This window comes from Silurus aristotelis (genome assembly GCF_946808225.1).
Source record: "Silurus aristotelis genome assembly, chromosome: 2".
In the NCBI taxonomy this organism is placed as follows: domain Eukaryota; kingdom Metazoa; phylum Chordata; class Actinopteri; order Siluriformes; family Siluridae; genus Silurus; species Silurus aristotelis.
This window is the reverse complement of record NC_139575.1, coordinates 35474523-35496889: the sequence shown is the minus strand read 5'-3', so window position 1 is coordinate 35496889 and position 22367 is coordinate 35474523. Positions and strand designations below refer to the sequence as shown.

General features: G+C 41.4%; 1 protein-coding gene and 1 long non-coding RNA gene across 13 annotated transcripts in view; one reads left to right on the top strand and one right to left on the bottom strand.

Annotated features, from left to right (window-relative positions):
* Positions 1 to 22367, top strand: part of zeb2b (zinc finger E-box binding homeobox 2b) — an 85899-nt gene that overhangs the window by 17031 nt on the left and 46501 nt on the right. The gene's annotated exons all lie outside the window — the stretch shown is intronic.
* Positions 16052 to 21593, bottom strand: LOC310716512. Its single transcript, XR_014530582.1, has 3 exons — positions 20749 to 21593; positions 18839 to 19038; positions 16052 to 16307 (listed from the first exon to the last, which is right to left on the bottom strand). It is a non-coding gene; the product is annotated as an uncharacterized lncRNA (long non-coding RNA).

Below are 22367 nucleotides of genomic sequence, written 5' to 3'. Positions count from 1 at the left end.
CGTCGTCCTTCATCTGCATTATAATTACTTCTTTTACACATCTACACGCCGGTTAATTAAAATTGTGATTAAATGCGTCTGCGCCGCCTAAGATGTCTTCTCCTAAACAGGTGGTACGGAATTTAAAAGTAAAGCGAGAGCGAGAGAAAAACGTAATTAGCATTGGAAATGGAGAAATTGCCTGCAAGAATCAGTGTTAATTTCAGCCTCTGATGAGGTAATTTATAAAACGCGCCACCGCCGAGCCTCGGAGAACGCGCGATTGCCATCCGGACGCGACGCCCCTTCCCTCAGCAGGCACGCACAAAGTGTTTGCAAAATACTCGAGCTTTAGAGATATGCGTGGGTCCTGTTAGAGTGAGGGGGAAAAACTGCTTTGTTTTATTCTGGAGGATTTTGTATGTAATATGGAAAATATTGCAGCTTGTATAGAAGGAGAACGAAGAACAACATTGAGAGTTCGAAAGAGAGAAAGAGGGTGACGGAGAAAGAGTGATCGAGAGAGAAACGGAGAGATTGTGCTACATATCATTAATCCCCCAGATAAAGACTCGTTTGCTCGCTTTTCTGTTTATTAATTACTTATTTCTTTGACTTTATTCATTTTGTTCATTCATTTGTTTGTTTGTTTGTTTTGGAAGAAAGTTGTGAGATTATTGATTTGCTCATCCACTTATTTATTATTATTAATGAGAGTATATTAATTGATTATTATTCATTAGAACTTCTTTTGTTTGTTTCCATAATTAGTTCTTTTTTTTTAATTCTTTTTTTTTATTATTTATTTATTTATTCATTTATTTATTATTTACTTTCTTATTTTACTTTATCTAATTTATTTGCTTATTTTATTAATTAATTAATCTTTTTGTTTGTTTGGTTTGAAAAAGGAGGGGGTGGGGTGGGGTTGCCAGATTATTGATTTGCTTATTTATCATAAATTATATTTTATTAATCTATTATAATATATTCATATTTCTATTGTTTGTTTCAATTATTTTTTATTTATTTTTTTCCTTCATTTTGATAAATTTTTGATGTATTTATTTGCCTGTTTTCTTATTTATTTAATTATTTATTAGTAATCCTTATGTATCGCTTCATTTGGAAGTGAATGAACGTGCATACATGATTTGGTGTGTGTGTGTGTGTGTGTGTGTGTGTGTGTGTGTGTGTGTGTGTGTGTGTGTGTATGTGTGTGTGTGGAGTCCATATCACGAGCGCTTTCAGCACTGATATCCGAGCTCGTCACCGGCCTAATACTCTGGTATCGGCTCAAATGTCTCCGATCCCCCTGATGTATTTTAATCCGCGAACTAGGGGTGGGTGACATGGACCCAATCTCAGATCTTGATACCTGGAGATGTTTTCACAGCACACAAAGGATCGTAGATATATCACGGTGGAACTTTTCGATCCTGGCGCCTATTCTGAAACGAAGGAAAACAGGAAAGGAAATAGAGATTTGAACGCCGTCACGGTCGCTCGATATTACCAGAGTGACCGTAACCACATTACTCGTTCTCGTCATTTATTGTAATGAGGATTTTGCATTGAAATAGTCACATGACCCACGAGGTTTTACTGCCATCGTGGATCTAAAAAAAGCACAAAGCATGCGATCGTCATTTCGATCTCGCCTGGGTTTTTTTTTTTTTTTTTGCCAAACTTGGCAACCTAGAGAGCGTGTTTGATTATAGTAAGGACAAATCATTATATGGGGGTTGATAGAAGAAAGATGTGTGGCGTTACTGCATTTTGATGGCGTCCTTAACTGTGTTGTTCTGGGTTATGGTTTGTGTATGCCTTTTGTTTTTAAAAGGCTGAAGCTAGTCATGGAGGAAGAAGAGAGAGATAGACAGAGAGAAAAGAAAGCGAGAGAGAGAGAGAGAGAGAGAGAGAGAGAGAGAGAGAGAGAGAGAGACGCTGATGGCTCTTCCTCCCAACATCCACCATCTTAATTACACAAGTGCTCATCATCAGCTCAGACTGATTACAGGAGAGCGCGTGAGCGAGGGAGAGAGAGAGAGAGAGAGAGAGAGAGAGAGAGAGATAGAGAGAGTCACTCGCAGTGATCATTATTGCTAGCGGCAGGGTTTCGCCAGGCTAGTTACACATTAGCTGTCATTGACTATGAAACAGCAGAGGTGCTTTTGCTAATCTTATTATAGCATGGTGTGCTAGTAGCTGCTGGACGGCTGATTCAAGAAAAAAAACAACACCGAGTTTGTTTCATTTGTAAACACGAGTGCGGTTGATAAATTGAGCTGGGCCTGGGTGACAAAAAAAACAACACTTTTTTTATTTTCCGTCTTGAAATCTTTGTTATTACTTTCGATATTTGCATAGCGAGGGGCCTGTGATGCTCACATTATCCCCCCACAGCCCCTACTGTGAACTCCAGCCACAAGTTTTACAGCGATGTGACAAATTGGAGGTGTTTTTCTTGCGGAAAGATGTGTGCCTGGGCTGCACACACTCATACACACTCATACACACTCTCACACACTCTTACACACTCACACACACTTTCTGGTATAAAGCAGTGTTAGGATTTTAGTCTAGTCCTTTTGGAGCCATTCGACTGCCCGGGTCAAGCTCTACATGACAAACACACACACACACACACACACACACACACACACACACACACACACACACACACACCGAAAGAAAAAGAGGTATATAGGCTGAAAGTGAACTTTGCCCAATTGAGTGTAAAATATAAGATTGAGAATGTTTTTTTTTTTCCCCTCACCTTTTTTTTCCCCCTTCTTTCCCTTTCTTTTTTTTCTCATCCTTAAATACAAGACTTGAAGCGAAACCTGAAGCGATCTCGCTCTTCGTCTGTTTTGGTCACCCGCTAAACAGATAAATCAATAAAACAGGAAGTGCAGTGTGTCATATTTCTTGAAAACAAAATGGCCGATTTGCTACGAATCACAACCCCGACGACGCAGCTTTGCTCTCAATTCCGAACGGCATCAGAGGAAAGAAACAGCGCTTTCTCTCAGTTAGCAATGAGGGTAATATATAGAGGTCGTTCTGTGCGATCACACAAGCGGTTTCTACCTTTTTTGTATGTAATATCGCATAAAATTTAGACATTTCAATTGTTCAAACGTTGGATTCCACGCCCCCTTATCATGTGACTCTGAGCTGAATTATGCTTTCAAGGACACCACAGCTATGGATTTCCACAGACATTCCATGATTTTTTTATTTTTTTTAGGAATAACTTACTAACCTGAGGTTTCTTCATTTATTAATGTAGGATCAACATGTTACTTCGGTGGTAAGCTGTAGAATTGCAAACAAAGAAATCAATGAATCCAACAAATAAATCCTTCAAAGTTTTGAAGATTTTCGGACAAAACTGCGGACTCCTTTCAAAAATACTTAAAGTTCCCTTGCAGGAAATTTTGTTTTTTTTAATACTGGTTCCATACTGGTGGAATTCATTACTGTAGAAACATCATCCGAAACCGTTGTCTAATGTTTTGTAACTTCTAGCTTTTACGTAACTGTGTATATTTCTATACAGCGTTTGTGAAATAGAAGCTAAAGGTGTGTTATTGAGTATGAAATTAAAGATTTTCAGACACGTTCTAGTAGCTTCTTGCGAGATCCAGATTGCTCCATGTGACACACACACACAAACACACACACTATATATATAAATATACTCAATCCTTTGCTGAAGTCACCCATTAGGGTGAAAGATCGAGCGACAACCTCACTGATATTCAACATCTGCTCCACAGTGTGTGTGTGTGTGAGCAAGCGTGTGAGAGGCTGCCGAGCAGTGGGAATGAGCGAAGTATGTGTGGATTTCGCAGGTAACTGGATTACGTGGGCACGTAATTGATCCATTTGGGGGGAAAAATGGCAGCGGCGCGGCAGAGGCCCCGGCTTCGGAGATGGACTTTATAAAACATTCGTTCGTAAATTCAACCAAATCAATATGTCAATTTTATAACATCTCCAGGCCAGATGGGTTTTAGAGGAGCACTATCAGTCAGAGTGAGCATGCACGTGTGTGTGTGTGTTTGTGTGTCTCTGTCTCTGGGTGTATGTGTAAACGCGTGTGTTGGTGATCCGTCTCCGACAAAAGGTCCTAGGTGGCAATTCTTTTGATGTCATCATCCGATTAGGTGAAGGAGATCCTTAGAGGTGGAGTGGTATCGAGGCTGGAACGTTTGGAGATATATCTGAAGCAACTGAAGAAAATAGTGCAACGACAAACAGATGGAATTTATTGATTCGGGTGGGGAATTCAATAGATTCTAAAATATTGAACAACATGGTATTAGATGGTGATGGATATACTGATGTGTATTGGGATCTGACCTCTTGTTACTTTGTAATAAAAAGTAGACGAATCAAATCGCTTTTTCAACAAAAAAATAAATTTATTTAATTAAAACGCTATTCGCATTATTTTCCTTTTTAATTATTTGTACAATTAGATGTTTTTTTTATTTTATTTGTTTGATGTTTAAATTGTTTTGTTCAGTATTTTATGTAAAATCGAATTGTAGCATATTTGCACAAACAACTTTAAAAAGTAGATCTTGTATGTATAGTTCGTTATTTGTTCCACCATTTTTCATCACATCATTAGATGACCGGATGTTATTCAGTGTTCATTGTGAACTGCGGATGAGTAGTGCAAATCTAGAAATGTATAGACGATCGCAGCCAATCCTTTAGCTGAAGCGAGATCATCAAGGAAAAGACGTTTCTGTAGATTTTTTCTTGAAAGTTTTATGCGTTAAGACGATCCAGACGTATGTGTACGTCGGCAAAAAAAACCGGTCACGTGGGCCGCTTATGTGAAACCGGACGTAAAACCGTCGCAGTGTTGTTTTTAACCTGCGAGAAATTTAATGCTGATTGAATTCCACACACAATAAAAGGTAGAGAGAAAAAAGCGACTCCTAAAACATACACGTTTTTCTTTCAAACCTTGACACTCTGCGCCAGCTCCATTTAATTACCTGAGCTGCGCTCTAATGCGAATCAATTATGCAAAAGGGGGAAAAAAGGATGCAAATGATGAAACGTATAACACACAGTGCTATAAAGGGGAATGAAAAAATAAATGAGGATAAACTGTCCAATACTGTCATGTAAAAAATGAGCAGGTGTGTGACTGGGATGAAACAGATAAAAGAAGAACAAGAGAAAATGAATGGAGGAAATAATTTATAAATAAATACATACATATATATATATATATATATATATATATATATATATATATATATATATATATATATATATATATATATATATATGTATGTATAGTAATTACGAGGTTGTCAAACAGAGCTCAGTATTATACGAGTTCATCTGCCAGTAAATAATAAGAAGTTGGTGATGCTTGCGTTTTTTAATTCCGCTCCCGGTTTTTGTCCTGCTCACTGAATGGCATCTGCTATCAATGCCGAACAGGTGTTTGTGTGTGTGGCGTGCAGGGTTGTTTTTGTTCCGGCCCAGGCTCCTCACACACACACACACACACACACACACACACACACACACACACACACACACCCGGCAGCCTGATTAAGGAGCCTGTAGCTGTTTTACACAGAGAACGGATGACTGCTCGGCTAGAACGCAATTACATCAGCACACAAAGTCTCTTCACACACACACACACACACACACACACACACAGAAAGAGAGAGAGAGAGAGAGAGAGAGAGAGAGAGATGTAGCAGTACGCACAAACACACATGGATCAGTGGCAACGCTGCAGAAGTAATAACAGCACCTCTTTCTCTCATTCACAACCGAAACGAAGCAGCTGAGGGTGTGTGTTGATAAGCTTGTGGATTGCAGCTCCGTTACAGTCACACTCTCTCACTCTTTCACACTCGTTCACGCTCTTTCACGCGGTCAGAGGTCTCACACTCCTGACACACACACGCAGGGGCCCGGCGTAACGGTCACTTCGCTCCTGTCAAAACTCCTTTGACAGTGTGATGGCACCGTGCCAGATAATGAGACACCCGGTGTGTGTGTGTGTGTGTGTGTGTGTGTGTGTGTGTGTGTGTGTGTGTACAAAAAATTTTTTTTATAATTTTAATTTGTAAAAAAATATTCTTGAGTAGTTTAAATGTTTATAATAAACCCATGGTATTATGCATTGAAATAATTTTATTAGGTAAAATGATTATTTTATAATAATTAATAATCATCATCATCATTCATTTTCTTCTTTTTATTATTACTATTATTATTAAAAAAAAGAAAATACAACCAAAATGATCATCTTTTCCTTTTCTTTCATTTCTTCCAACAGCCTTTGTGCTGTGGTTTGTCTCTCCTTCTCTTTCTCTCACTCTCTCTTTCTCTGTGAGATGTTTATCAGTCCCTGTCCCTCCACTGAGATTTTATCAGTAGCCAATCTCCAGATTAGGACACACAACATGCCATAACCCTGGCAGAGTGGACGTCTTGCGTCTCGATTCGAGCTGTTGCTGATAAACACCCTGAGAGAAAGAGCAGTTATTCTTAGTGTACGGCTTGTTTTCTTTTTTTACTTTTCTTCCTCTTTATGCTTATTTATCTCTTTTGCACTCGTCTCCCAATAGACTAGAGACGACGAGAAGTCTTGAACGATTGTGAGAAGTCCCTGAGGTGGTGGTGGTGGTGGGGAGGTTTGAGACACCTTTTGATAACCTCTCAGGTTCGACTCTTGTCCGTTACCAACTTCTGCTTTTTCTCTTGTGCAGGAGCCGAAGACAACACCCTGTTTATTAGAAAAGAATTTGTTTTTGCTGTGTGTGTTCAGGGAGGCCAAGGCTGTAGGAAGGTGTGTGTGTGTGTGTGTGTGTGTGTGTGTGTGTGTGTGTGTGTGTGTGTGTGTGTGTGTGTGTGTGTGTGTGTGTGTGTGTGTGTTTCACATAGCGGTGTAATTACTGTGTATCTGAAAGGGAGGACGTAATCTGGCGTCTGATTAGAGAACACAGAAAGGAAAAGAGAGAACTCGGCCTTATGCACGCACAACACACACACACACACACACACACACACACACACACACACACACACACACACACACACACACACACACAATAGTTTAATCTTTTGGAGGTACTGCCCTGTTTTCCCTCATTTGGTCTCTCTCAGTTTTCACTTATGTAATCTCACTTGTAGTCTCTCTCATATGTGTCACTCCATCAATCTTTTTTTGTTTCTTTTCATTCCTTTTGATTTCTTCTGTCTCTCTTACTCTTCATTACTTTAGTCTCTCTTTTAGACTTTCTCAGTGTTCAGTTCAGAAGTCTCTCTTTTTTGTCTTCAATAATGTGGTCTCACTTTTAGTTTTTTTCTTACTTTGTTTTCATTTAATGTTCACTCATTCCTTCAGTTTTTACTTCAGCACTCTGTACTTTAGATTTCCCACATGTATTCTCTCTCAGTCTTTACTCATGCAGTCTCTCCTTCAGTTTTCACTCCTTCATTCTTTTCTTTAGTTTTCACTCCTTTATTCTTTTCTTCAGTGTTCATGCCTCCAAACTTTCCTTCAGTTCTTTTATTCAGTTTTTACTCGTCCATTCTCTATTTCAGGTTTTACTCCTTCGCTCTCCTTCAGTTTTCACTCCTCCATTCTCTCCTTCAGTTTTCACTCCTTCGCTCTCCTTCAGATGTCACTCCTTCTTTCTTTTTTTTTTCAGTTTTTACTCCTCCATTCTCCCCTTCAGTTTTCACTACTTCGCTCTCCTTAAGTTTTCACTCCTTCATTCTTTTCTTCAGTTTTCACTCCTCCATTCGCTCCTTCAGTCTCCACTCCTGTATTCTTCGTTCAATTTTCAGTCTCTCCTCGTGTTTTTACTCATCTGGTCTCTTTTAGCCAAGACAGCTTGATGTTCTTCTTCTCTTCTTTGACTAATCCGGCATCGCATCAGCCACTTGTCTTACTAAGAATCCCCCGGATTTTGTATCCGAGCCAGAGCTTTACCGTAACGTCTTCCTCGATACCGCACGCGACTGCTGAATGACAGCCTCGAATAGACTCCGGCGTAACTGGTGTATATTTCAGTGCGGATCAGAGAAAAGCAAAAAGAGTGAAGAAGGTGAAATCCGAGATGGGTATCTTTGGAGAGAGAGTGTGTGTGTGTGTGTGTGTGTGTGTGTGTGTGTGTGTGTGTGTGTGTGTGCATGCAGTGCAGGGCTCAGGGTGGAGATTCCTGTTGACCTCAAATGTGGGTTAAATGCAAATGGAGAGGCTGAGTAGCAGACAGCGATAATTACCATCTTCCATCTGCGCGGTGGAGCAGAAGATAGCGTCAGAGATTTCTGCTCTCTCTCTCTCTCTCTCTCTCTCTCTCTCTCTCTCTCTCTCTCTCTCTCTCTCTTTCTGTCTCTCTTTCTCTCTCTCCACTACACAACTACACTAATTACTGTTTGGATTCAATATGGCATTTTAGGAATCAGTGCTATTGGCATGTTTGGCTACTCCTCTGTAAAAGTGTTTTTGTGTGTGTGTGTGTGTGTGTGGGGGGGGGGGGTGTCTTTTAAATCTTGCCTTATGATAACCTTTTGTCATGTTGTTTTGTGTGTTTTCTTTTTCAGCTCTGTGATAGAATTGTGTATCTTGTAAATGTCATCTTCGGGTGCTATTTTTTCTCGGGAAGCATTAACAAAGGATTTTGAAAGATAACACTGGACACAAAATTAATCAATACCATCTCTCTCTCCCTCTCTCTCTCTCCCTCTTTCCCTCTCTCTCTCTCTTTATCTTTCTTTCTCTCTTCGGTGCTGTGTGGCTGCTCTTCATGTCTCTGCCATGTTGCTGTTGCATCTGGAAGCAGGTAAGCCAAGTCTGATATTATCAATCCGAACAGAGTAACACACACACACAAACACACACACACACACACACACACACACACACACACACACACACACACACACACACACACACTTTTATCTCATGTCACAGTGATTGCACGCAGAATTTACACCTAGCACTCAAGCCCCATACCGAGCACCGACCAATGTTCGCTCGCGTTAAAAGCATAACAAACACAGTGGCACAAAAACACAACATGCCAAAAAATATCCCATGACATACCAAACAGCTGCTAAACTACAACCATTAGCAAATCGTGTGCCAGGAAAAGCCAAAGTAATAGTTTGATTATGGGGTGAAAGCCTAAATGGAGCTGATTAGCCAACGCTAATATTAGTTTGATCTCAAGGAGAGCTATGATGAGAAGCTGAGGGGGAAAAGAGACAGAAATGAAAATATATTCTCTGGGAAATAAAGCTGTGAAGCTTTGAATTCTCAACTCGGGTTTAAGCATTTACTTTAGCCCTGAAAGAAAAGGGAAAAGTTGTGTAAACGCATTAATCCACTCACATCAATTCAGTTACTAATTCTAAATTAGCAGCTTTTTTAATCAAGAAATGTAGTAAAACATGAGCTATGGCTAACAACATCTTATCGCTTAAACCTCCCAAATGTTAGCTAACATGCTTAAAAACTCTGACTAAAAGAATTTGGACGCTAATACTAATTTGATTATCATTGCGGCTTTAATATCAGGTATACTGAGGAGATTTTTTTTTATATCATTATGGGAAAGAAACTTGAATTAATCTGAAGTAAAACTTGTATAATGCCTGAAAATCCAATTTGAATCTGTTTTCAGATGAGTCCTTGTTAGCCACATCAACCTTGTAGCCATATTGCCAAACTAAAGGATAGTTTTAATTTGGTTCTTTTGCTAATTTAGCAATTTTTTTCTGCTCTTTAATGCTAAACCAATGAAAATACCAATGTAAATATTATTAATCTCCATCACGGTCATCGCACTCCGTTTTAGAGCATGCTAACCATGCTAGCCTTTGTTTAATTGCTATTTATGGGAGCTTTTTTTTCTAGCCCCTTTTGCTTCCTAGCCTTTATCCTTTAGTACTGAATAATATGTGCAGAGAAGAAGCTTTTCAGGCCGATCGTGCGAGAGCCTCTCAGCCATCAAACTTTAATCGGAGCCGGCATTTTAGGATTTTTTTTTTTCCTTTTGAATAAAAAACATTTAAAAAATTTAGATGCAAATGATCCTACATTATTCATGCCCTCAGCGCTCCTGGTAGGTTTAAACATTTTTGAGGCCACCTTGATTCGAGTAATTACCTAGGCCCGGGACGCTCCGTCATGAATAAGGTATTTCCTACAAGCGCCGGGCAGCGCCTGATGAGCTTTTAAAGTGGCTTTACACTCGACTTGTGTATTGCTTCTCCTGCATGAGTGACTCCGACATGCGCGCCAATCCGTCTCAGGTGGCGAATTCTGGCGGAGCGCATGACTGAATGACAGCGAAAGAGCTCGAGATGAGGCCTCTTTTCTCTCCTCCTTCTCTCTCTCTTTCTCTAACTCCGTCTTTGTAGCTCATCCGATTCTCACTCCACTCTCGCTCCTTTATCCCGTTCAGTCGTCTTCTCCCTTCCATAAAACGCTGACGTTTCTCTTAACTTTTCGGATCTCTGTTCTGTACTCATGGAACACGGACTTCCTATTTGTACCTGAAAACGCAGCGAGAAATTGCCGAGTCTGTTTTTGTGACAGAGACGAGCTAGACGTCTCCAGACCGAGACACATGCATACGCCGAGCTTTCTTTTTAATTGCTCCACATTGGATTGTCACTGCAAGTATGTTGTCTGTATCCAAGTGCTCTCGAGTTATTGACTGCCATCTATATGCATTGACATTTACAATCAATTTTAATTTGCTTTGGGTTTCAGTTGTCTGATCTGGAGACGAGCCATTAGTGTGAGTGAGATTAAAACCGACTTTTGGCTAAACTGTGATGGAGCGCCTCCTTCAAACGTAGTGGCGTAGTTTTTACACAAACCTGGGACCTTAAAAAAAAAATGTCCAAGTCGCTTCGCAGGATTGTTCAATGTTCACGTTGAAAATTCAGTTAACATAAATCCTTTTAGTCTGAGAACTACAGTATATCCGACCATTACAATATGAAAATTGTATTACCTCACGAAATAAAATCTCATATTTTTGGAACACATCGCAGTTTTCAAATCTGGTGTCACAAAGCTGCAATTATGTGGACAGAATTATTGAGGCAATAATTGTTGTGATCCCCCCAAATTGTTACTACCTTGTTCAAGGCAACCATGTGTATAGAATATCTTTAGCATTAAATTTCCCCTTAATTGAACTAGGAGACTCAAACCTGTTCCAGCATGATAGTGCTCCTGTGCACAAAGCCAGCTCCATGAAGATAAATGGGTTGGGGTGAAAGATCTCCTGTTATAGCACTCTGAACTGTATTGAACACCTTTGGGATCATTTTTGTAAACACTGACTGCAGGCCTCCTCACCTCCCCTGACTTTACTAACACCCTTGTGGCTGAATGAGCACAAATCTCCACAAGCACACTCCAACATCTAGAGGAACATCTTCCCAGAATAATAGGGGATATAATAAGAGCAAATGAGGAATAAATGAGGAATGGGAAGTTCAAATAGGCAGAATCTTATATTCAGGTGTCCACCAACTTTTTCCATATATAATTCTGATATTATTGGGATCCTTCTCTTCCTTTTTTTAAATAATAATAATGAAAAAAAAAATCCTAATGTGACTGCAGATGTTCGAGCTCTGGAACTGCAGCTGTAATCATAACGTCTGCCTTATGCTCATCCCAGGACTCTTTTTTTTTTTTCTCCAACCTGCACCGTAATGATACATTAATGATTAATGATAGAGTATATCGTCTAATTTCATTGTTTAGAAGTTCCACGGAGCTTAAATAAAAACCGCTTTGAACGTAACTCGGCGGAAAACCGTTCGAATGATATAATTGTATTTTGCGCAGCAAATGAAAAGAACAGTAAGAAACCGCTTACGAAATAATCATTCCTGTTCGAGGAAAGCAGATCTTCGGGCTGTTAGAAAATGGAGGCGGAAGAAGGAAAAAAAGAAAATAGAAAGAAAAAAGAAAAAATAAAGTAGTTGACACTGCGGCTCGATCATCTTTACTACCCGGTGGAAGAATTAATATTTAAACATTCTAATAATGCAGGCTGCCTTGCATGCACTTTTAAGCAAAGCAACAATATTTTTCACCTGGGGTAACGCAATGATTTTTCTCCCTGCTGAGCGTAATTTCCCTTTCTAATGCGCCCGTGAGGCTTCCACTCCATGGCAGCGCTGAAAAAAAGGAGAAGGAAAAAAAAAAAAACACACACACTCCATTCTTTATCATTTCCTTCCATGCGCACACACACATAGAAAAAAAAACAAATTCATAGAGGTAAATATATTGAAATGAATGTCTCTGTCCATAAGGAAAGAATAGCTCAGGCCAGGCATGCTTTTTTTTCTCTCTCTTTTTCTCTCTCGAGACGGCTGTAATGATTTGCAAAAATGGTACTGTGGAAAATATTTCTTTTCGCTCTTTTGCTCATATTTATGAAACTGTCTCGAAAGCAACGGGAGGCACGACGTTAGTAAAGCATCGACACTGTTCCTGGGAACGCGTCGTCCTCGTTCGCCTTGAAGACATCTGTGTCGAACCTTTCTAACAGGTGTTTATGAGGGGACTCCTCCAGATGTGCGCACAGATAGACACACGTAGGGGAGTAGACAATAAAAAATCGAGCGTGGAGCGGGAGGGATATCGTAGATCTGGGTGCCGTCAAAAGAAAATGCATTGCGGATGCCCGCAGCCGTCTTAATTGATCATGAAAATGAATTGCTGGCCTGCGTGGGCAAATTGAACCGTGTAAATATGAGTGATGCTCATTTCCTGTTCCTCTTTGCTTTATGTGTTGCGCGAGAGACGAGAGGGAGACTGTGTGTTTGTGTGTGTGTGTGTGTGTGTGTGTGTGTGTGTGTGTGTGTGTGTGTAAAACATTAAAACGCTGTATCTGCATCTTAGTTGGTTTCGGGTCGAAGTTCAATATTCAGCTCTAGAACAGAGAACCGTTCGTACCCAGGAGGTAGATGGAGGGAAGATGATGGTCTGTGGGGCCTTCTTGTTGCCTTGACATGTAAAATTGACTCAAAAAGTGTGTAAATGACGAAAAAATACAATACTGCTACACAAATCTATGAAATAATGAATCAATAAATGGATTTTCCTGTCAATGGCAGAAGTCTAGACAAGAGCTATAGTGCAAATGCTGATGCTAGTGACCCACTTACAAATTTCTTATAAAATGTAATTAAATCAAACAAATAAAAAAAAAACTGTTTTTAGATACGAAATGTTTTCAGCTTAAAAATTTGTGGTTTAGTAACCAAGAGCCGGGCATTTCAGAAGGTGATGACTTGGTGATTTAGTTTAGACAAATTGACACTAACAAAGCTACTTTAATACACAGAAACCTTTATTTTCTCACTTTGGATTGTTCTAAAAACCAGAACTAGAACTTCATCAATGTTCTATAATGGACCTGTAATGAATGGACATTCGGTGCCACCCAGATGGGTTGTTTCTGAGTCTGGTTCTTCTCAAGGTTTCTTCCTCATGCCATCTCAGGGAGTTTTACCTCACCACAGTTACCACTGGCTCAGAGATAAACTTACAATTACAAGAAACAAACAAGGCACTAAATGTATACTCTTTTCTATAACTTCACTACTTTTTTAACTCTGGAAAGCTGCTTTGAGACAACATCTATTGCTAAATGTGCTCTACACATAAAAATGTATAACTTGAGGAAACTCTTCCACTCAGCCATGGTGCTTCACCTACTTTAAATCCTCCTAAAAAGTGGACTTTAACTCTTTTTTTTTTTTTACCACATATACCAAGTGATTGAAAGCCAGCAGCTGTTCCTCTTCATGTGAAGGTGAGAGAGACAGAGAGAGCAAACAGGCCATTACCTAGTGCTTTGGCCTATTAGCGTAGCGCCGTGTGAGGGGCAGGGTGGTGTGTGTGTGTGTGTGTGTGTGTGTGTGTGTGTGTGTGTGTGTGTGTGTGTGTGTGTGTGTGTGCGCTCCTCGGGTCTTTGAAAAGAGATCGCTCATGTGAGAGACGCTCTGACACAGCAAGGGCAACGGCCTGGAGCTCATTTATGCCCTATGGGGTTTAATACTCACAGGGCCAGCCGGCCACACACACACACACACACACACACACACACACACACACACACACACACACACACACACACACACACACACACGTACGGAGACCAAGGTGAAACCTGAGAAGATTTATAACGATAAGGTAACAGTTTAAGGCCACTGAGCCGACGTGAAATAAAACTTCACACACCGATAGACAGTGGAGGAAGGAGGCTGGCTGGTAGTCTGATCCACCTAAAGGAGCGATTAGCAGGGAGGTGGTGGCTTAGTGGTTAAGACATTGGACTTCATATCTGAAGGTTGTGAGTTCAAATCCCAGCCACAACAAGCTACCACTCCTGGGCCCCTGAGCAAGGCCCTTAACCCCATAGCTGCTTAGTTGTATAAATGACATAAATGTAAGTTGCTCTAAAAAAGGGTGTCTGCCAAACTCCATTAACATAATGTAATGTAGCTGAAGTAACTCTTGCACACACAAAGTCAACCTTAAACTGTACATAATATAAAATGACAATGAATTCCGTTGCAGAAGCTAGCTAACCTTAATTATAGTCCCAGGACTTGTCATTGGTTCGCCCTCATAATGCATGCGTCCTCATAATGTCTTGTGTTTATTCAATTTGTCTATTTGTACTCTAATGCGAAGTCCAGGGTTAACCTACAGACACTAGTTATATTCTTAGAATTCCTCATATATCACAGCTTGATCGATGAGTCTTATGCGAAATTAGCTCACCGTGCCGAATCAGCTCGTCTGCCGTGTGCGTGTGTGTGTGTGTGTATATGTGCTGAAATTAGAGTGGACTGTAGAGAATGCGGTCTAGACGGAGGGGGATTTACGACGAGTTTGGCCCAGATGACATTCAAATATTAGATAAAACTCATATCTAATTTAAGACTCGGACAACTGACAACAGCAGTCCTGTCATGATGGAATCCCTCACAAGTGTGTGTCCCCCCCCACCACCCCCCCACACACACATACACACACAGTCAAGCACGACACATAGCACTATTAGCCGCAAGCACCTATCTGAAGATGAACTCTCCAAGATAAGACTCTCTTTTGCCCTTCACTGGGTTGCTGAGAGAGAGAGACACATAGAGAGAATATAGAATAGCCTTTATTTTGCCACATATACATTACAGCACAGTGATATTTTTTAAATATATACCAGCTTGTTTGGAAGCTGGGGTCAGAGCTCTGTAGCCTGGGTTAAGGGCCATGCTCAAGGGCCCAAGAGTGGCAGCTTCTGATCAGTAACCCAGCACTTTAACCAATGAGGTACCACTTCCCCATAGACTTTTAATATGTGTTGGTTTTACTTTTATAACCACTAACATTCAGTTTTATTGTTGCATTGTGTGAAAAAGTACAGACCAATGCAACAAGCAAAATAAAAGAGAAAGGTGCAGTCAGCGATTTTGGCGAACGGGATGCCAAAGCTAGCGATCTTCAACCTTTCTGTCTACGTTCCTTCTATTGTAGTTCACAAAACACAGTCAGTGTTTCTATGGGTTTTTTTTCCTGATTGCCTCATTTATCGAGCACAAGAAACACAAAACTTTTGACGTCAAGGTCGAGGACGTCTACTTTTGGCCGTGCGTTGTTAAACGGTGAGACTTGTGATTAAAATGGGCTCAAATTTTTGCTCAGGCGCTCACGTGCACATCATTCTGTGGTCCTCATAGCGCTGTGTCTCTTACAGCTGGAACAACAACAAGGTTCTTTCTCATCTTTAGTGCAGGTCACTGACACACACTCTCACACACATACACACACACACACACACACACACACACACACACACACACACACACACACACACACACAGAGATAATCCTGACTGAGCCAATTCTTATCACATGACCACCATTAGTCTGAGTCAGAGATTTTACACACACACACACACACACACACACACACACACACACACACACACACACACACACAAACTCGGACTTGTACAATCCTACAGAATTACACTGCTCTCAATTACACAGCTCAGTCTTTATTAGGTGAGTTTCTGTGTGTGCGCGCTTGTGTGTGTGTGTGTGTGTGTGGGTGGGTGGGTGTCCTAGAACAGCCTAGGAGTTCTGCATGACAAAAGCCGCATCTGTCCCTCTGCCTTTGTCCAGCGTCCATGTCCTCCCTCTGTCCCAGCTGTCGTATTAACAGGGCAAGAGAGGACCGAGCCTAGATCAGCACACTGCCACGATATCTGATCCTGTTTCACACACACACACACACACACACACACACACACACACACACACACATAGACACAATTAGACTGCTACCTCTTTGTCTCACTCAGCACATACTTGTACAGCCCTCCCTTTCACTCTCATATGACCAACAGTGTTCCCAATAAGCACACGCACACATGCACACACACACACACACACACACACACACACACACACACACACACACACACACACACAAACGCAGAAACCTTTCCCATATATATATATAGCAGATTAAAGGAAAGTCTTTGGATTTCCAGCTGTTTGGAACATGTGGACATCTAACAAACAAAATAGATGCTACATCTGTAATACAGCTGTGCAGTGAGCAATGGAGATCTGTACTGCACACTTGATTACTTGATCACTTGAGCATTTAGTGGCTGAATTGTGGTTTGCGTAAACACTTATACACACACACACACACACACACACACACACACACACACACACACACACACACACACACACACACATTTAAACAAGCGCTCGGCATGACCGAAGCCTGTTTCAGCAGTGTGGATGTGTTTGTGTATGTTTGTGTTAATGGAACATTTTGGCTCAAACTCTTTTCTCCCCTAACAAACATCATTGATCAGCCAAAACACGTCTGGTTTTGGAACCGTGCGGCGCTGCAGATACGAAGCGCACGGCGAGGACGAGCGGGAAAGGATGACGATCTTGTGCAGAAAGAAATTGTTATGCAGAAAACACAGACTTAGAAAAATGTAGTTTTATTGTGCATTGATTTTTTATAAAGAAGAAAAAAAGCCAACACGAAATGAATGAACTGGAGACATTCTTCATATTGGACTCATAGCTCAAACACACACACACACACACACACACACACACACACACACACACACACACACTCAAGAAACTTTAACTCAGTCATGATAGAGAAAAGGGTATACCTTATTCGAGTTGTTTTTCAAAATATAAATGTATAGAAATTTTATATAAAATTACCCAGAACCTTGTGACCTGTCAGAATCGATCATTTGACAGCGCTGTATTTTCAGTATCTAAATCTATATAGAAGTCTCCAGACTTAGGATGGAGATGCTTTTCTGTTCACTCGTAAAGAAGTCTTGAAGAAATACTTCGTTGCTGTGCTTAAGTAGATTTTTCTGGTATCAGTATTTTACTTTAGTATATATTTTTCAGACAACTTTTTTCTCTCACTCATTACACTTTTTACACAAATATCTGTACTATCTACCTCTTACATTTCAAAACCAGACTCGTTCATTTTATTTGAATCTATTTGGTGACATGATCAATATTTTTTCTTCTCATTGTTGCACCGTATTCAGCTTATCGACATATTTCTTGTCATTGTGCAACTTTTTCAATATACCACTAGTGTTATTTCCTGACTCTCACACACCACAGACATAGGCTAGTTTACAAAAAGCGTGGCAGAAAGCAACAAGAAGTTTGGGGTTAACGTGGATGAGACAGAGGGAGTCAGTGATGACTGAGAACAAAGATACTCCTGATCATCATCATCGTTTCTCTGCTTATGTTCTATATGGTGGATCTTCAGCCTGGATACATTCATTAGAGAACAGATTTTTCATCATTTTGTATTAATATATTAATATGACGTGAGGTTCAGTTACCAGCGTGACACCAAAACAGGTAGTAATAATGACTACCTTTTACTTAAGTACATGTCAAAGCACAAACTTCTTTACTTGAGTGAAAAAGTCAGAACTTCAACTATCACCAGAGTCTTTTAAAACTTGAGTATCTATACGTGAGTGAAGGGTGTGTGTACCATCTCTGGAGGTAGTATACTGTAATATGTTAATAATTTAACAAATTACAGTACATAAATGAGCAAAACAGAGCTATACAGTATTTACAGTTAAATTCAGTATAGTTTGTGAGTGGAGGGCGGAGCTGCTATGTTGGCCTGCTGGGCGTAAATATCTTTACAATATTCTCGTATCGCTATAATAAATGTAAGATCATTCTATATATATATGTGTGTGTGTGTGTGTGTGTGTGTGTGTGTGTGTGTGTGTGTGTGTGTGTGTGTGTGTGTGTGCGTGCTATGTAAATTGGCAGCTGTCTCTCTGTTCCCTGACCTTGATAATTGTGACGGTAATTACAATAAGTGGTCATTATTCTTCAAGGTGCAGCACGTCATTATAGAAATCGATGCGCGTCACTATCAATTCGATCATATTCCGACAAACAGAACGCCCCCAACCACACCAACACCCCCCCTCCATGCATATACCGCTAATGAAACCCTGTTATTGTGATTGGATTCTCCACTGTCCTCTGCACTAATCAATATTAACAGCTTGTAAAAAAAAGAGAGAGAGAAGAGAAGAAGAAGAGCAAAGATTACCCTGAGAGATACTTTTAAAAAAAAAAAGCCTCCATGTTGTTTTGGGTGTTTGGTGGTGTCGTTAGCATCTGCTGAAGACCACATAGTGTGAAGTTAGTCATCGTGCAAAAGCGCACACACACCGTTTAAAGAGGGACCCACCTGTGCATGTTTGTGTACGACATTATGGATGTGAGCGTCTCTGAGGATAGTTCATGCAGTCATATGGCTCTGGGGTGATGATGGCAGCTCAGGGCTTCAGGTCTCTGAAAGTAGCACCTGCGCTCTGTCATAACGGCTCGGAGGTCCCGAAGTGTCGAACGAGGCACTTCTATTCTCGCGTTCTTGGCTGTGTTTTAAATCTATTAAAAAGAACAAGACAATTATTTGGCGCTTGGTTTGATTTATGTGGCTATTCAGAAATTGCCTGTCCGCACAGAAGCTCTTTAAGTCAAAATCTTCATTCCTCAGTGTCGGAGAAGGTGAGCGAAGTATCACCATTGGATCCGCAGATAAGACTTTTTTTTGCATATCATTTTTTTTTTCACAGAAAATTGTTTGTAGAATTTTTTTTTTGCCCCAAACAAGATTGCATGGATCAATTCACGCGTTACTGTCGCCAGATAGGTCGTTCATTTTGCTTCTTTGTGCCACCACGATAAGATGTGAAGCCATAAAGACTTCCAAAGAAATTGACTATTCACAGAACAATCAAAAGAAATATTTTTTGGATTTCTAAGTTTTCTATCTTGCTAGAGTGTCAAAAGAGTTATGGGGTAAAAGGGAGAAGTAGATGCTCAGCATTTAGGTTCTTCGCTTAGTTAGATCGTTGAACTTCTGATCAAAAGGTGGGAGTTCAAATCCCAGCACCACCGAAATGCTTTTGCGGGGTATTTGGGCGGGACCCTGAAAAAGTAATGGAGGTAATTGAACTCAATATGGCTGCTTATAAATGACTTACCAAAACATGACGTTACCTCACAATATGAAAACTACTCATTCCATCTCTGAGAGATGACAGTTTGAAACAGGTTTCGACGGAAATTTCCAGAAAATATTATCAGCGGATAGCGGATTTGAACTCGTAGATGACCACATGGGTGTTTTGCTTTCCACCCGGTCCTGAATTTGTGCACAGAAAGTCACAACTGAGTTCTGTGCGCAATACGCGCCGCACCGACTCTACCTTTCGCGTCGTTATCGTAGCACCTCAATATTGTGGTTTGCGTTAATTTGCAGCTGAGGTCAACCCTAACAAGACACGGAATACATGGCATTAAGATGCCCCGTCCTACCCTTACCCCCCCCTGACTCCTCCCCCTGCATTGGCAGTGCCAGTTAAAACTGCCTCGAAACCTGCAATTACTGCACTGACCTTAATTGTTGCCGGGCAGGAAAATGTGTAATTAACGCTTGTTAGGCAGACTGGCACACCTGCATCAGTGCGACGGCGTAAAAAAAAAAAAAAAAAAAAAAAAGACTCGCCTGGTGCCTGTCAGACGGAATGAGAGCGAGAGAGAAGGGGGGAAGATGAGGGAGGGAGGTGAGGGGAGAAGGAGAAGAAGAGCCATTCTTTCGAAACATTTCTTTAGGGCTTAATGCAGGCTCTGTGCACTGAAATGGGCATTTACGCGGTCGCACAATAGAGACTACATTACCCCAACAGTGCTCCTATTATACCAGCTCATACCTTCTGCCCTACACACATACACACACACACACGCTCTTGCATGCTCCCGCTCTGCACGTATTGTTAGCTTAGAATGGCAGCGCCGCGTCGCTCTCATTATTCACTGTATTAATACGGCAATGACTAGGTAATCACACCACACGGCATGTCAAAGGAGGCCGGCAATGTTTGACATCCAAGCAACGCACACACACACACACACACACACACACACACACACACACACACACACACATACACACACAAATCTGCACAGCTAGGAGAAATAGATTTTGTAATATGGATAGATGGGGCTCTATTGCTCTATTTCTAGCTGGACTGAATCTTCTCTCTCACACTCACACACACACACACACACACACACACACACGTATGTACCTACCTGATAACCTCGCATGTTTCGGTCAGGCTTTACAATAGGCAACACGCTCCCATTTTTCTGCTCAGCAAAAGAGAAATCGTAAGCGGGGGAAAAGAGCAGTGTGAGATATACACACACACACACACACACACACACACACAGGCGCTCAGGTCACACGTGTCACTCGAGTGCATAGTTTGACACGTTACGCTTTCTATCATGTGTGCTTTTTCCCCTTTTCTTACACACCTCGGGGCTTTCTCAAGTCGAACAAACTGCCGAGGCAAACGGGGAGGGAGGGAGGGATGGAGGGATGGTGTTTGTGAGGAGGAGAAAAAAAGAAAGAAGGGCGTCAGCCTCACCTGTCAGAGCACGGCTAAGTTTGATGGCTTTACTCGTCCACTCAACTCCTACAGCTGTTCGTGTAATTGACAGTTGCTGCGTGAGGAGCTCACTGAGCCGACATGCTTGTAGGTTTAAATGTCTACCCTTCTCTCTCGCTGCCACACACACACACACACACACACACACACACACACACACACACACACACACACACACACACACATATACAGTCCTCACAGCTTGCGTGCCTTGTTCAAGCCTTTTCCTTTATCCTTTTCTTTTTCATTTAACTATGCATTAATTATAAATGGGGCTCTTAAACTGTCTGGACCGGCAGACCTCACAGACATCCAGGTTGCCAGATTTCTACAACACTAATCCCCTACTTCCTCACCGTTTTCCTTCCTGACGTGCTGTCATATCAGAACGCGGTGAGACACCGAGGGGGGAAAAAAACGGGAAGGGGGAAAAAAATCAATTGGCAATTAAACGCTGCACCTTTCGAGGATGACAAAAGACGTTTGGGTGTCGCAGAGGGGACGGGGGAGTGGGGGGGGGTGTTTGAAGGGGGGGGTAAGGGTAACGAAGCTCTAATGACTATTCATAAGCGATTCGCAGCCCTCCCTTGCCGCTCCACCCGAGTGGAGAGATGATGTGCCCCGCAGTCCCCTTCTGCCTGTCACTTCCTCTCACCTCGGCTGGGCTCCTGACATCGGCGCGCATTACCCAGTGGCCCCTGGGGCAGCACTCAGGTCACACAGTCCTGCTCACACATCTGGCCCACTATAGGTGCCACCGCAGGATTAAAAAGTGGAATCACTAAAGTGTAAATATTTGAAATTGACAGTGGTGGATACCTTTTTTTTTTCTCTTTGTCTCTCCTTTTTCTTGCTGTTTCTCAAAGAAGCTGCATAGTGTAGCCTTGTTTGTGTGTGTGGGTGTGTGTATGTGGGGGTGTATTTATGACCACGGGCAGAACAGGCAGTCAATAGGTAGATACTCAGTGATAGAGAGATGCTCTAAATCTACATGGCAGAAGGGGTTCAGACACACGGATGGAGTGATGGAATAAAAGACTCCTCCGTGACCTTTTTCTTCCCCGGTGGCTACTTAATGGATGAACTACATTGAAAGCATTTATCCGTGGTCTGAAAGCAAAAAGAGGGGGGGGGGTTCGGAAAAATCTGAAGGCTAACTTCAACAGCGGATCATGAGCCGAACATTTTTTATTATGTCGTTCTTTCGCATTACGTCGTATTAGCTTATTTCATTAAAGGCTTCTGCAGGCTCATGAC